This window comes from Macaca fascicularis, chromosome 7 (genome assembly GCF_037993035.2).
Source record: "Macaca fascicularis isolate 582-1 chromosome 7, T2T-MFA8v1.1".
In the NCBI taxonomy this organism is placed as follows: domain Eukaryota; kingdom Metazoa; phylum Chordata; class Mammalia; order Primates; family Cercopithecidae; genus Macaca; species Macaca fascicularis.
In genome coordinates this window covers 159361325-159375132 of record NC_088381.1, presented here as the reverse complement: position 1 = coordinate 159375132, position 13808 = coordinate 159361325, and the positions used below count along the sequence as shown (strand labels likewise).

Here is a 13808-nt window from a genome sequence, read left to right as displayed (position 1 = left end):
GAGGAAGGCTTTGGGTAGGGAAGGCATTGGAGGCAAGTGTTGCCGGACAGAGGATTTTGTCGGGTGGAGGTGGGCAGGGGACCGGCTGGGCTGCCAGGTCACCTCCAACCCCTGCCCACCCCCCAACTTGGACAGCTGCCACAAAGTCGGTAACATCTTTTGAGATTTTCACTTCCTGCCAAGAGATTAGTCATTAGAAACTTGTCATTTCTGAACCTTCCTCCTCCCTGGCTTTTCAGTTGTGTCCCGATGTGCCCTCCCCCACTTTCCTGCTATAGAATATGTTCTTGGTGATAGAATGGAGAGTTTCTTGCTCTCTAGATGAAGTCTGATCTTGTGCCACAAACTCCTGTAACAAAAAGTGACCGGTTTGCACGAAATGTCTGCTCCACTTCTGTTTCATCCAGAAAGCTTTTTTGGAGGGGCGAATGGGGGCTAAGGAGGGGTAATTACAGTCTTACTTATCCATGCTGGAGAGTCGTGGTTCCCGTGTGTGTAGAATTTCTCCTTCTGTTCATCCTTTGCCATTTGCCCAGCACGAGTTCTGCTCGGCCCTAGGCAGATGTCACTGATGAACGGTGGCACACTTGCTCCCGGGGCCAGACCTGCCCCTAGTGTTCTCAGCGTAGCATCCAAGCCAGCCCTTGTGAGTCCAGACCACCACTGGACCGGTATCATGTATGTTTTTCTTGGCCCTCGTGAGGCCAGAGGAAGAAGAGAGAAGGTGGCCCCAGCAGATGTCCCGGCTGAGTTCTTCCTCCTTGGTCCTGAGCCCAGGGGCTGGGGAGGGTTTGTGTGTTCCTGGGGATCTCTAGAATGGACCCCCCCTCCTCACACACACAGGTTGCTGGGACCGTCTTTCTTTATGGGCTTACTGTGGTGACTGTGGCTTCCTGTGTTTGCCCCCTGCAGAGCTGCCCTGTGTTGAAGCAGGAGGGAGGACGGTGTGTCGCCCCTGAGCATGTTGAGAGCACAGTGCCCAGCAAAAGCTGAAGGTGTAGGAAAGTCCTCAGGTTCAGCCAGCACCTCTGGGGGCCTGATTTCGTGCCAGGCACCGGCTTGATTGTCGCTAGGTTAAGTGATGTCTGCCTGCTCGGCCACCTGCCTTTCTGGCCACCTGGCAGGGGTTGACGCCGAGGCCTAGCAGCAACATCGTGGTGGGGCTGGCAGAGGGGACTCCAAAGCTGCTGCTGTCACTGTTTAGATATGTGCAGATGGGGCTGGGTCCAGACTCCCTGAACAGTGTTTCTGTGCACATCTGGTTCTCAGTTGTCCTTCGTCGTGGGACTGTAGCTGGAGACACAAGGTGGGGGCACCTTCTGTGTCTTCCTTTTCCTTTATTTTTCCTTTATTCCTAGCCCTCCTTACACTAACAACCGCCCCCCGCTCCACCCCTGCCCCCCATCTACCTGGATGGCACCTGTTCCTCGTTCTTTCCCATGTCAGCTTCCGGCCACCTCCTCCTTGGAGCTTTTCTGGATTCCCCACTCCTCTGCTCCCACTGCCCCCAGCTCAGGTGCCTGCCATCCCTCTGTTAGGGTGCCAGACTTGCTGGTGGGATTTGCTGGTGGGATCAGGCTGTGAGCCCCCCAGGAGAGGGCCTGGCCCTGTAGCAAACACCCTGGGCACTCACTGCCCCCCATCCCACAGGCTTTGTCTTCCTTGTCTGTCTTCCTGGCTCTGAGGGCAGCAGTCTTGGCCTCATACCCTCCACCTCCCAACTGGCATGCCATCAGACACCCAGCAGATGCCCGGGAAATGTGGTGGCATAAATGAGAGGGAATGGCTGCCCTTCCTCAAGAAGCTCTCCCTGCCCTCCAGATGCCTGCCCTGGGACACTGGACAAAGGGGCCTAGTCACTCGGGAGTGCTGGTGCCCCTTGTGCTGTGGTGCTCGTGCCCTGAGGCCTGGGCTCAGGTTGGGGCATGGGGTCGGGGGCTGGCTGCCCCCACCGCCTGCGTTTCCCACCCTCACAGGTCCTGGCAGGTTGGGGTGGTCTGGCTGCCACCTACCGCTGGAGGTTCCTAGGTGCCCTCCGCCATCCTGCTTGGACTTGCGCCTGGGATTGAGGCAGCATTGTCAGGCCACCGGGTGAGGGCTGCCAGGGTGTGGTGTGGCCCCAGCCCTGCGCTGGCGTAGGTGCCTGCGGGCCTCCGTGGGTGAGCGGTGGCGTGGGACATGGGTCACTGTGTGGGCAGGCGCCGCGTTCCCCTGGCCCAGCTACTTGCTGGGAGGAGGAAGGCCTTCTGCTGAGCTAGGGAGGGTGTGCCCGGGACAGATAGGTGCCCGCCCAGGAGATCAGCTAGAGCACTCCTGACTGGAGGGTGCGGGAGGCAGTCTTGGTCCCAGTCTGTGACTCCACAGGCTCCTCGGGAGCAAGACCGTGGTCTTGGTCTGTGCTGTACTCCTGCCACCAGCGCGTGAGGCCGGCTGGGCCTAGACAGCACATGGCTCCTCCCATGGGACCCCTACACTCACTCTGGCTCGGGGGGCGGGGGGGTCATGCCCGTCCCAGCCCACCCTGCATGCATACCGTAGTTGCCTCTGGCCACACTTTCTCTACCCCTTTCTTGCTTATCCATCACCAGAAATACTGACTTTTCCATCCATCACCAGAAATACTGACTTTTCCATCCATCAGCAGAAATACTGACTTTGCCAAGAAGCTTACAAACAAACAAACAAACAAACAAAACAAAAAAACCCCTCTACCACCACTAAGTTACAGTCATACGATCCCTCATGGCCATAAAATCAGGGCCCTTGTATCAACTCTGAGCCCTGGAGCACTGATGCTGTCATTTTAGCCAGGAGGGGTGGACTTTGGCACAGAGGACAGGGCAGCCCGGAACCGCTGCACATGCTGTCCTGTGGGGACAGGGTCCTGCCCTTCATCCATAGCCTAATCCTGATATCCTTCTGCCTCACCCCAGACACACACCTTAGGGCATGGCATGCACTCAGCAGACACCACTGAGTGGATACAAGCTTCTTGGTGTGGCATAAGGAGCCCTAGGGCAGAGTCCAAGGTTTCCAGACCTGATTGTGGGGCTACAGTACTCTTGTCATTTTTTGCCCCGGGCCTCGGTTTCCTCACTCTATGGATAATCTTGATGGCTCTTTTGGTTTTTAAAATGTGGATTCTCAGCATCCCTCTGCTGTTGGGGTCTGTATGCACGGATACGTCCACCTGCTGACCCGCCTTCCCCTCCCCCACCCACCACACCTGTGGTTGCTGCGGCATCATTGCAGCCGGTTGTTCCTAAAGCCCAACGCACAGACCGGGCTTGCATTCCTCTTGTAAAATGGTTCCTGAACTACTGTTTATGGGCAGAGGTTCTCTTCCAAGAAGTCGAATGCCGTGTTCTGCCCATGTTTCTGGGGCTGCCCCCCACCCTTCTTTGGCTCAGGGGCTCAGAACAGGCCCTTCCCGGCATCAGATAAGACAAGTCTGCCCACAGAGCAATCCCGGGCATCACATAGCCCTAAAGGGAAGGTGGCAGGCGCTTCTGGGGGTGCTTGAAACGTCCTCTGGTTCCCTCCCTGCCGGGTTCCCTGAGTGCTTCTGGACACGTGGGCACTTGCCTGCCGGTGAGAGCTGGCAGCTGAGTTAAAGTTAACGCCATAAAGATGGGCTGTGCCTCCCTTGCCAGCAGCGTCTCCTTTTCCAGCCCCTGCCTTCCCCCTTCTGAAGGAGACCAAAGTCCTTTAGAGACTGGGGAGTCCTGATCCTGGTACAGATGAGGGTGTGGCTCAGAGAGGGACTGTCACTTGCCTGAGGCCACACAGCGGGTTATAGGCAGAGGCCGGAGTTAGAGGCTCTGCTCTCACGTGGTGGTGTTTTGAGTTTCCAGGTGCTCCCTGCCAGTGGTTGTCCTCCTCAGGGGGCAGCTCAAAGGAAATACTTGTTTTCCTTTCTGTGAACAATGAACCGGCTTATGTTTGTTTCTGTGAACGCAGCCACAAGGACAGGCAGTTAGGAAGTGTTTTGTGGCAGGGGGTTTTCTGATGATGTGGTAAGCTCATCCAGGCCCAGTTGGTCGCTGGGTACTGAGACATGGGGTGGCCTCGTTGGGGGGTGGTGGCGCTCCTGGGCTTATGCAGATTGCAGTTGGTTTCAGGCCCTAGGGACTCCAGGATTAATCAAAATGAGGTGGAACAGATGGATTGAATCTATCAGCAGCTTTACATGACAGCCTCGTAACATAAAAGCACTTCATTGCCACTCATTTTGCCAGGACTCCCCGCCCCAAAGAGAGACCGGGTGGATAGGAGAGCCACTTGTGCAGATGGAGTTACAAGCGTGTGGGCCCGGGCTTTGTGCAGGCAGCGAGGACAAATCACTGCTGGGTGTTCCTCTCAGTGGCTATGTTAGAAAATGTGCTGTGTTCCAGAGGTAAAAAAGAAAAATAATAATAACGAATAAAAAATAAGAAAATTGGGGGCAGTGGCTCACACCTGTGATCCCAGCATTCTGGGAGGCCGAGGTGTGCAGATCACCTGAGGTCAGGAATTCAAGACCAGCCTGGCCAACAAAAAAAAAAATAAAGAAAGAAAAGAAAAGAAAGAAAATTGTGCTCCAGCTGTAGTTAGCAGCCAGAAAGTGTTGGTTTTGGGGTCAAGTCCCTGTTACCCTCCGATGGGGTGACACCGTGGTGGGTGTGATTGGCCGGGGTTGGGCGGCAGGCCGTGTCGTGAGTTGTTATTGAAGGTGTGGGGTGGGCTTGTGCTGTAGAGAGTGCCCTGGCTTCCGGCATCAGGTGATGAAGACGGTGTCTATGGGGGAAGCTCTCCAGGCCCGAGATTCCAACCCTGGTCTTGCTCTGGACCCTGCTGGCAAACAATCAGCGACATTGTGCTGCAGCTGTTCCCTCACGCTGGAAATGCTCATAATTCTTGTCCTGGCCACCTCACATGAATGTCGGGGGAAGGAGGAGAAAGGAGATGGAACCTCCCCACTGTCTGGTGTTTCTGGTAACAAGAGCCTGAGGTTGGCTGGTTGCCAGTGCCAGGTCCTCAGGTGGTTTTTGTTTTGGCCATCAAGTTGTTGCGATGCATTCAGGGGCTGCCTCTGGCCAAATCCAGGAAGAGGTTGTGAGATGTGTCCTATGGAGAGTTAATCAGTGGCATGAGCGTGGATGTTCCAACACCTGCATAGGAGATCTGTGGAGTATCCCTCGTGACTACAGGGTTCTCCTGGGGGCCCTCAAAAAGCATCCCTCCTGCCTGAAGCACAGTCAGCACCTGCCATTTCTGGAAGGTTTACATCTGTGCAGGGTTTAGACATCCCTCCTAGAGCACTGGACTAGACATTGAGAACACTGGAATACATGTGAGGCTTTTCCTGCCTAAAGTCACTTCTCTAGTTTAGGAATTTAAAATTAATTTAGTTTTGCTTAGTTTGCTCATAAAACTATTGTATTTGGGATTTTACAGTTGGAAAGCATGGTATATTCAAACCAGCATTACCAGTTCTCTTTGGAATGTTTTTAAAAATCTGTATTCAGTATTCCACTTACACAAGTTCTAATGGAAAATTCTAAAACAAATTTGAAGCTTTTTTTTCCCACTCTGAAATGTTTTTAACTTCTGCTAACAGCTGCAGGCTGTGAATCTTAAGGAATATGGTGTCAGATTTTCCAGGTTTCAAGGCACAGGAATTAGCAGAGAAACCACCCTCGTTGCAGTGATAGAGCAGAACAGTCGGTTTCAGATCTTGGTTCCCTTGTCACCATGGAAGATGCAGAGAGGACACCTCTTCCACAAAAGAGGTTTTTAAATATATATTTACTCAATATATATTTTGAGGAACATTTTCTGATTTAATTTTCCCAACCGTCACTATTAGCAGCTTTTTGCCACTTCGGCGTGGGGAGTTGATTGACACGGCACAGGGTGGAAAGTGCCACAGAAGGGGGCTGATGAAGCATTAGGAGTTCGGGGGAGAAAAAAATCATCGGGCATCAGGTGGCTGCCTGGAGGAGGGGGCGTTTTAGCTGAGCTTTGGAGGGCGAGTAGGGTCTGGCAGGTGGTAGTCTGGTGGTGATGGGGCTGTGGGAGGAAGGGCACCCTTGTGGGAAACGCAGAGTGCATAGTTCAGTTTGATGTTCAGGGTAACCAAAGAGTTGACTTGCTGCCCACACTTAGCAGTTAATATATTTCCTGGCTCTGTCCTTCACGTGTCAGACTTCTAAGCATTCTCTACAGCCCAGCTCAGAAGCTGCCTCCCTTGGGAAGCCTTCCCAGACTTGCCTGGGCAGTTTGGCAGTACTCCCTGTGCTGTGCTGCCACTGTCTGCCTCCCTCCCAGCCAGGCCGAGAGTTCTCAGCTTGCTGCAAGGTGTACACAGTGCGTGTCTTCTGAATATCTGAACCCCAGACCAGACTTAAAGGTGTAGAAAATGCCCTGGCTTTGGGCACCGGGGAAGACAGTGTCTAAAGGTATGCTGGGTGCACCTGCAAAACCGACGTCCTTCCTGCTTCTGCTGTTTCAGTCTTGACTGTGGCGTGTGTGGGTCAACAGCAGCATTCTTTGTGGTTTTGCTTTGGCTCTGTGGAAGGCTCTCTTTGCTGTTTGGACCATCTTGGTCTCCTTGGCAACCGTGAGCGTCACCTTCATCCTGGATGCCTGTGCCGTGCGTTCGTCTTAACTTTTCTGGGATTTCCCTCTCATTTACTCTGCATTAGCAGCTCCCATTCACAGCCACATGAGGGGCATCCCGTGGGCCTAAATGCCTGGCTTTCGGCAGCATTTATTCTTCCTTCCTGGTAAAATATCAAGCTGCGAGATTCAGTTTTATTTAGAAGGAGAAAAATAATTCTTCCCATTTATTCGTGAAATCATTGTTCTTGGTCCAGCCATCCTATTGTTTCCAGTGGTTACTGAAGCTAACCTCTGCCATGTGCACAGAATGGTGTTTCCACCTAAATCCTTCCCAGGACAGTAACGTTTCTCCTACCTGCGGAGAAAATGACCTTTTTTGTTGGAGCAGGCACAGAGGTTGAGATGGCCCTGGCAGGATGTTAAGTCTTTTCAGGAGGCCCTTACTTTGCCTCAGGTGTTGAGCGGGCCTTTTCTGGGACCTCTGAGCCTCTGTCTTCACAGGGCTTGTACCCTGGGAGTCAGCCTTTTGCCCAGGACCCCTGTCCCCACCACTGGTTACAGGCCCCTTGGGTGCTCCTGGCTCCCATCCGTTCTTCCCAAGCGAGAGGCTTTGGTTCTCCTGATGAGAAGATGCTGGAAGGTGCAGCTTGCTTTTTGTGGGTATTTTTAAAAATGGCAATCTACTTCATTCCTTGTCTTGGATAGTTGGTGAATTGTCTCAGAGGAAAGAGTGGGTATAGATATATATCGATACACATACATGGTTTTTTGTTTGTTTCTTGTTTTTTTTTTATTTTTATGTTTTTTAGACCGTGTCTCGCTCTGTCACCAGGCTGGAATGCAGTGGCGTGATCTCGGCTCACTGCAATCTCTGCGTCCCGGGTTCAAGCAATTCTCCTGCCTCAGCCTCCCAAGTGGCTGGGATTACAGGCACATGCCACTGTGCCTGGCTAATTTTTTTGTATTTTTAGTAGAGCTGGGGCTTCGCCTTGTTGGCCAGGCTGGTCTTGAACTTCTGACCTCAGATGACCCACCCGCCTCGGCCTCCCATAGTGCTTGGATTCCAGGTGTGAGCCACTGCACCCAGCCCTCTGTGTGTGTGTGTGTGTGTATTTTTTAAGTGGGTCTGTCATGTTCACAGCTGAAATACCTAGTAAATACATGCCTCTGATCAAATGGTCTCTGTGGGAACCTTTACAGAATATTTAGAAAATGCTGGGGAAACTGGCTCTTGCCCTAATCACTCTAATAAAGAAAATTCTGTCATTTTAGTGTAGTATATTTCCTTTGGGGTTTTGTTTTCTTTTTTCAGTATCCATTTCCTACTGTACATATAATTATGCATCTTTTTACACCTTCGAGCACTCTTTGCTGCCTTCCTAAATGGGATGAGTGGCCATAGCATCCCGAACCGTTCCCCAGCATTAGTTTGCAGCAAGACTGTTAGAGTGCCGTTCTCTAATCTCACACCTCTTTCATGCTTCCGTTTCAAGTTTTGGGGAGGATTAGGGCCTTTAATAGTCTGTGGTTGACAGATTGCATAGTAGATGGTTGACTCAGAGTTGGGGTCTACATACTTGTTCTCAGAGTGGGGCTAAGGATGTCATTTAAGGTACTTGACCTGAGTTCGTCTATTGCCAAACCAAGGGAGGAGGCCCCAAAAGAAAGCACGGACTCAGTTTAGGGCCTCCAAGACATTGAGCCCGAGGTGAACATGGTTGAGTGGATGCACTATTTCTAAGTCCCACGTAGCGACTGGCTGAAAAGGAATGAGGTGGCCTGTCCCCCTAACAGTTTAATGGCCTCAACTGGACAAAACAGAAAATGAGCTTCATCTACAAGCCCCAGGAGCCACACAGGGTCATGTGGGGCATGAGGGGCCACCATAGGTGGAGAAGGGAGGCGCTCAGGCCCCTTTCCTTGGGTCCTCCTAGCCCAGTCCCGTCCCGTCCCGTCCTGGTCCCTACCTGCTGCACGGGCTCCAGACATCTGTCTGCCACTCATTCTGTCCTTCTGTCCTTCTGCCTCTCGGGAGGGCAGAAGCTCCAGCAAAGTGAACCCTGCTTGGGAGGAGTGAGGTGTGAGGGAGTTGGAGGAGAGGAGGAGAACACTTAGGCCAGAGGGGACCATAGGGTGCCTGTGACCTCCTGGAGCCAGCAGTGACAAGTGCTTAGCGTCAGACCATTGGCATGGACGCTGGTCTTGTTTGCAGTGGCCCCACCATCCAGCGTGGGCATCACTCCCTAACGAGGCGCCTCTGTGATCTGATGTCATCCTCCCCCGTCAGAGCTTCATCGCCTGTGAAGCCTGGAATGGGACACCTGTATCCTGTGTTTTGGGGACAGTCCCGATTTCTCAGCAAGTACATTCATGTTTGTCCCCAGTGGGTTCTAATAGAATCAGCTTTCTCTTTGGTTCTGTTCTTAGAACTCTACACCTGTGACCTTGGAAAGCCAGTGCTACAGGCCTTGAGATGCAGCATGCTCTGGGCCACCCTGTTTGCTTCCTGTGGTCTGGGTCGGGAGCCAGGAATGGAGGCTTGTTGACACTGTGTGCAGACACAACTGCTGCCCCTGCCGTCTTCCTGCCGGGGTGACAGACTTCCGGAGGGGGTCCTGGCCCACCCCACCCCTCCCCCATGGGGTGACTAATAAGAGCCTAGATTTGAGGCCAGGGTGGTGTCAGGTGGGTGGGCCCTCTCCTCTTTTTACATTACAAAGTGCTTTTCAGCCTTGCTGTCTCCCAACCTGGAGGGACTCCGGTGGCCCCTGCAGTATCCAAAACACAAACGCACCTGCCTCTGACCCTTTGTTCGTTGACTTTTCTTTTGGTTTGTTTAAAGCATTTAATTGGCCGAGGAGTCATTCCAGGATGCAGTTGAAAAGCAGTGATGTCGTTGAAAAGCAAGTCATTTATGAAAAGCAAAATCTTATTTTATTTTATTTTATTTTTTTGAGATGGAGTCTCGCTCTGTGGCCCAGGCTGGAGTGCAGTGGCCGGATCTCAGCTCACTGCAAGCTCCGCCTCCCGGGTTTACGCCATTCTCCTGCCTCAGCCTCCCGAGTAGCTGGGACTACAGGCGCCTGCCACCTCGCCTGGCTAGTTTTTTGTATTTTTTAGTAAAGATGGGGTTTCACTGTGTTAGCCAGGATGGTCTCGATCTCCTGACCTCGTGATCCGCCCGTCTCGGCCTCCCAAAGTGCTGGGATTACAGGCTTGAGCCACCGCGCCCGGCCGCAAAATCTTATTTTAGGATCCAAAAGCAAACCTAAAGGAGAAGTGGGGAGGAGTGGAGAGGAGTGAGGGGGGAGTACAATCTACCCTGGATTGCGGTGCCACACCCTTCCCTGGGAGGGCTGTGCCCCAAGCCTGACCCTTTTCCTCCCTGTCCATCAGACCACAAGGACCGGTGACAAGACAGAGGCCTCAGCGAGGCTGGTGTGGGTCCGTTGTCCCTCAGACTTGCCCTGGCACTTGTTTCTGCCATTGCAAAGGCCAGAGTGGCACAAGGAGGGCTCGCTGGCAAATTTGGGGCCTGTCCGGAGCATCACTGGACTTGCACTCTCCAGCCTGGTGTGGTCCTGCCTCACGCGTGGCTGGCTGGGGTGTGACCAGGTGCCCTGGCAAGACAGCATCAGCTGCAGCCTCCAAGTGAGCGGCTTTCTGGCTTTCTGTTCTGATGCCATGTAGGAGGGTCCCCTCGTCAGCAGCCTCCTCACGTCCCTGCCAGACTGAGGGCCAGCCCAGAGGCGCCTCACCCCACCCCATTCCCCGCGGGGGAGGGCAAAGGTCTGGTGTTGGGGCCCGGTAGCCACCAGTCCCATGTGGCCTTCAGGGCCTGGAGATACTGCAGTGTGACTGTGGAAATGAATTCTTTATTCTAGTTCATTTAAATTTGAAAACTGGTACTCAGTTCAGTTGTAGGAAAACTTTTAAATGTGTTTGGAACAACGTGGGCATACAAGTCTACTTTTTCTTTCTTAAAAACTTTTTTTATTATTTTTTCTTAATCTCAGCATATTATACCTCCAACAAATGCACTTTTTCAACTCTAGATTTCATGAAATCTGGAAACACAAGTAATTCCAGTGAACATTTAGCATCTGAATTGAGATGTGCTATATGTGTAACATACACACTGATTTCAAAGACTGTATGAAAAAAAGCATGCAAAGGCCGGGCGAGGTGACCCACACCTGTGACCCTAGCACTTTGGGAGGCCGAGGTGGGCGGATTGCGTGAGTCCAGGAGTTCGAGACTAGCCTGGGCAACATGGTGAAACCCCGTCTCTACAAAAATAAAAATAAAAAATAAATAAAATATCTCAGTACATTTTTATGTCAATTATGGGTTGAAATGATTATATTTTGGTTATATTGGCTTAATTAAAGTTGAATATTTTCACCTGTTTCTTTTTACTTTTTTAAAGATGGCTAATAGAACATTTGAATTAATATGTCTCAATTATGTATATTGCTGGACATCCCTGGCGTCTGAGCCAGTTTTTGCTGGAAATGTGATTGAGGGTCCTTTAAGGGGACCAATTAATGACTTGAGAGTAGCTCTGGCCATAGGATTACATCTTAGGAGAACCATGGTGTTTTGAAGGGAACAACTCAGAAAGACATTGTCTGTTCCTAAAACATTATTTCTTAATTGCACAAATGACACATGTTTCTTGTGGGAAAACTAGAAAGGACTGATTAGACAAAATTAAACATCCTGTTTTGGAAGGAGAACACATACATTTTCTAGCAATATTTCCAGCAGTGTTTTGCTTAGATTAACATTTGCATTAAAATAACAATTTGCATTTTTTGCAGTGACCTTCAGATTATTTCAAAAAACAAAACAACAAAACAAGATGATTTCACGTATTGCATCTCGCTTATAAACACGTTCACCCTGGTACAGGGCTGAGCTTGGATAAATGGCAGAAGAAAACAACTAGCCGAGAGTTAGGAAGGGGACTATGGCTGGTTTGCTGGTGATGACATTTTTCTTCCTCGAGTTGACTGGAACACTGGAGTGTGGTGTTTTTTTTCTTTTCTTTTTTTTTTTTTTTTTTTGAGATGTAGTCTTGCTCTGTCACCCAGGCTGGAGTGCAGTGGTGTGATCTAGGCTCACTGCAACCTTTGCTTCCTGGGTTCAAGCGATTCTCCTCCCTCAGCCTCCCAAATAGCTGACATTACAGGCATGCGCCACCACGCCTGGCTAATTTTTGTATTTTTAGTAGAGATGGAATTTTACCATGTTGGCCAGGCTGGTCTCGAACCCCTGACCTCAGGTGATCCGCCCACCTTGGCCTCCTAGAGTGCTGGATTACAGGCGTGAGCCCCCGTGCCTGGCCTGGAGTGTAGTTGTGAGGCTGGGAGGGAGCTATGTGACGGACAGGCTGATGCTGTTGGGCACCCTCCTTTCACTGAGTGAATTAGCTGGAAAGCAGATTTCACTGATTTTGCTGGTGTGTTTTGCCGGGGGTAGTAGGGCGAGGATGTTGGAACCCTTTGGCGAACTCATGCACTTAAGAGACAATTTTTTCACATTGACTTTTCCCGAGCCCTAAAGGAGGGCTGAGGCGGTTAAACAACTCACACTGTTGTCCAACGCATACAGATACTTACCAGCTGAAACATGTCTGAGAAAGCATTAGCCGTCGCTGACGCAGTGACGTGTGACCCTGGATAATGGAGAAATGTGATTTCCAGCATTGAGTGGAGGGGGGCTGGTGTGTTCGGGAGTGGGGTACACCTCACGGTTTAACATCCCCTCTGGCCGTGTGGACAGGAGCCATAGAAAGACAATAAGGAGGGACTCATGCCTCTCCCGGCATGCGGCCTCGGCCGTTCTAATCTGACCAGAGATGGTCTGAGATATGCCCCCGGGCCATGTGGGTTGTGTAGTTATCCCCCTCTTCTTGAGAGCCAGTTAGCAGCATACTGGATATAGAGATTCCGCATGTTATGCAATAGAGCGACTTATGAAACTAGTTGTGTCTCAACAGAAACACTTTTTAAAGGCCTAAGAGGAGCATTCTTGGTGAAGAATTTCTACAGTGGCCACTTTTAGAATAGTTATGAAACCCACCCTCTTTTTTGTCTTCCGTAAAATTGGATTTTTTTATTTTTTATTTTTTTTTATAGACAGGGTTTTGCTCTGTCACCCAGCTTGGAGTGCAGTTGTGCAACATCGCTCACTGCAGCCTGGAACTCCTGGGCTCAGGCAATCCCCCCGGGTAGCTGGGACCACAAGGGCTCAGTGCCACACCTAGCTAATTCTTAATTTTTTGTAGATACGAGTTTTTTCTGTGTCGCCCAGGCTTGTCTTGAACTCCAGGCTCAAGCCTCCCACCTCAGCCTCTCAAAGTGCTGGGATTACAGGCGTGTCGACCGTGCCCTGCCAGAATTGGAATTTTAAAATCTCCTTATTTGTGCATCTGGGCACAGAAGACTGATCTGCCCCGAGAAATACTTAGGGGGATGTAAGTGGTACGCTGGGCTGTGAGCCAGCACGCTGAGGAGAGCCTGTACCCAGATGAGCGGGGGTGACTGATAGCTGATGCCTGGGTCTTCTTTCCAAGCCCATTGGTGTGAGGGCCAGAAGGCACCACCTCTGGCTGTGCAGAGCAGCTCTGCTCGCTTAGGAAGTCCATGCTATAAACAAGAGAAGTCTCCTCATTTATAACTTGTACCAAAGACCTGCTTAGTGCTGGATCCTGAACCATCAGATTAGAAAGGCTCAGTAGCATCTCTTTAATCTTTATTCCTTATTATTATTATTATTATTATTATTTTTTTTTTTTTTGTTGAGACAGAGTCTCGCTCTGCCGCCCAGGCTGGAGTGCAGTGGCCAGATCTCAGCTCACTGCAAGCTCTGCCTCCCGGGTTCACGCCATTCTCCTGCCTCAGCCTCCCGAGTAGCTGGGACTATAGGCGCCCGCCACCTCGCCCGGCTAGTTTTTTGTATTTTTAAAGTAGAGACGGGGTTTCACCATGTCAGCCAGGATGGTCTCGATCTCCTGACCTCGTGATCCGCCCGTCTCGGCCTCCCAAAGTGCTGGGATTACAGGCTTGAGCCACCGCGCCCGGCCTATTCCTTATTATTATTATTTTCTTTTTTGGAGACAGGATCTCCATCTGTTCCCCAGGCTGGAGTGCAGTGGTGTGATCTCAGCTCACTGCATCCTCGACCACCCAGGTTCAAGC

General features: G+C 51.2%; 1 protein-coding gene across 11 annotated transcripts in view; it reads left to right on the top strand.

Moving 5' to 3' along the window:
- The window catches only part of CCDC88C (coiled-coil domain containing 88C), a 149728-nt gene that overhangs the window by 44651 nt on the left and 91269 nt on the right, over positions 1-13808 (top strand). The window lies entirely within an intron of this gene.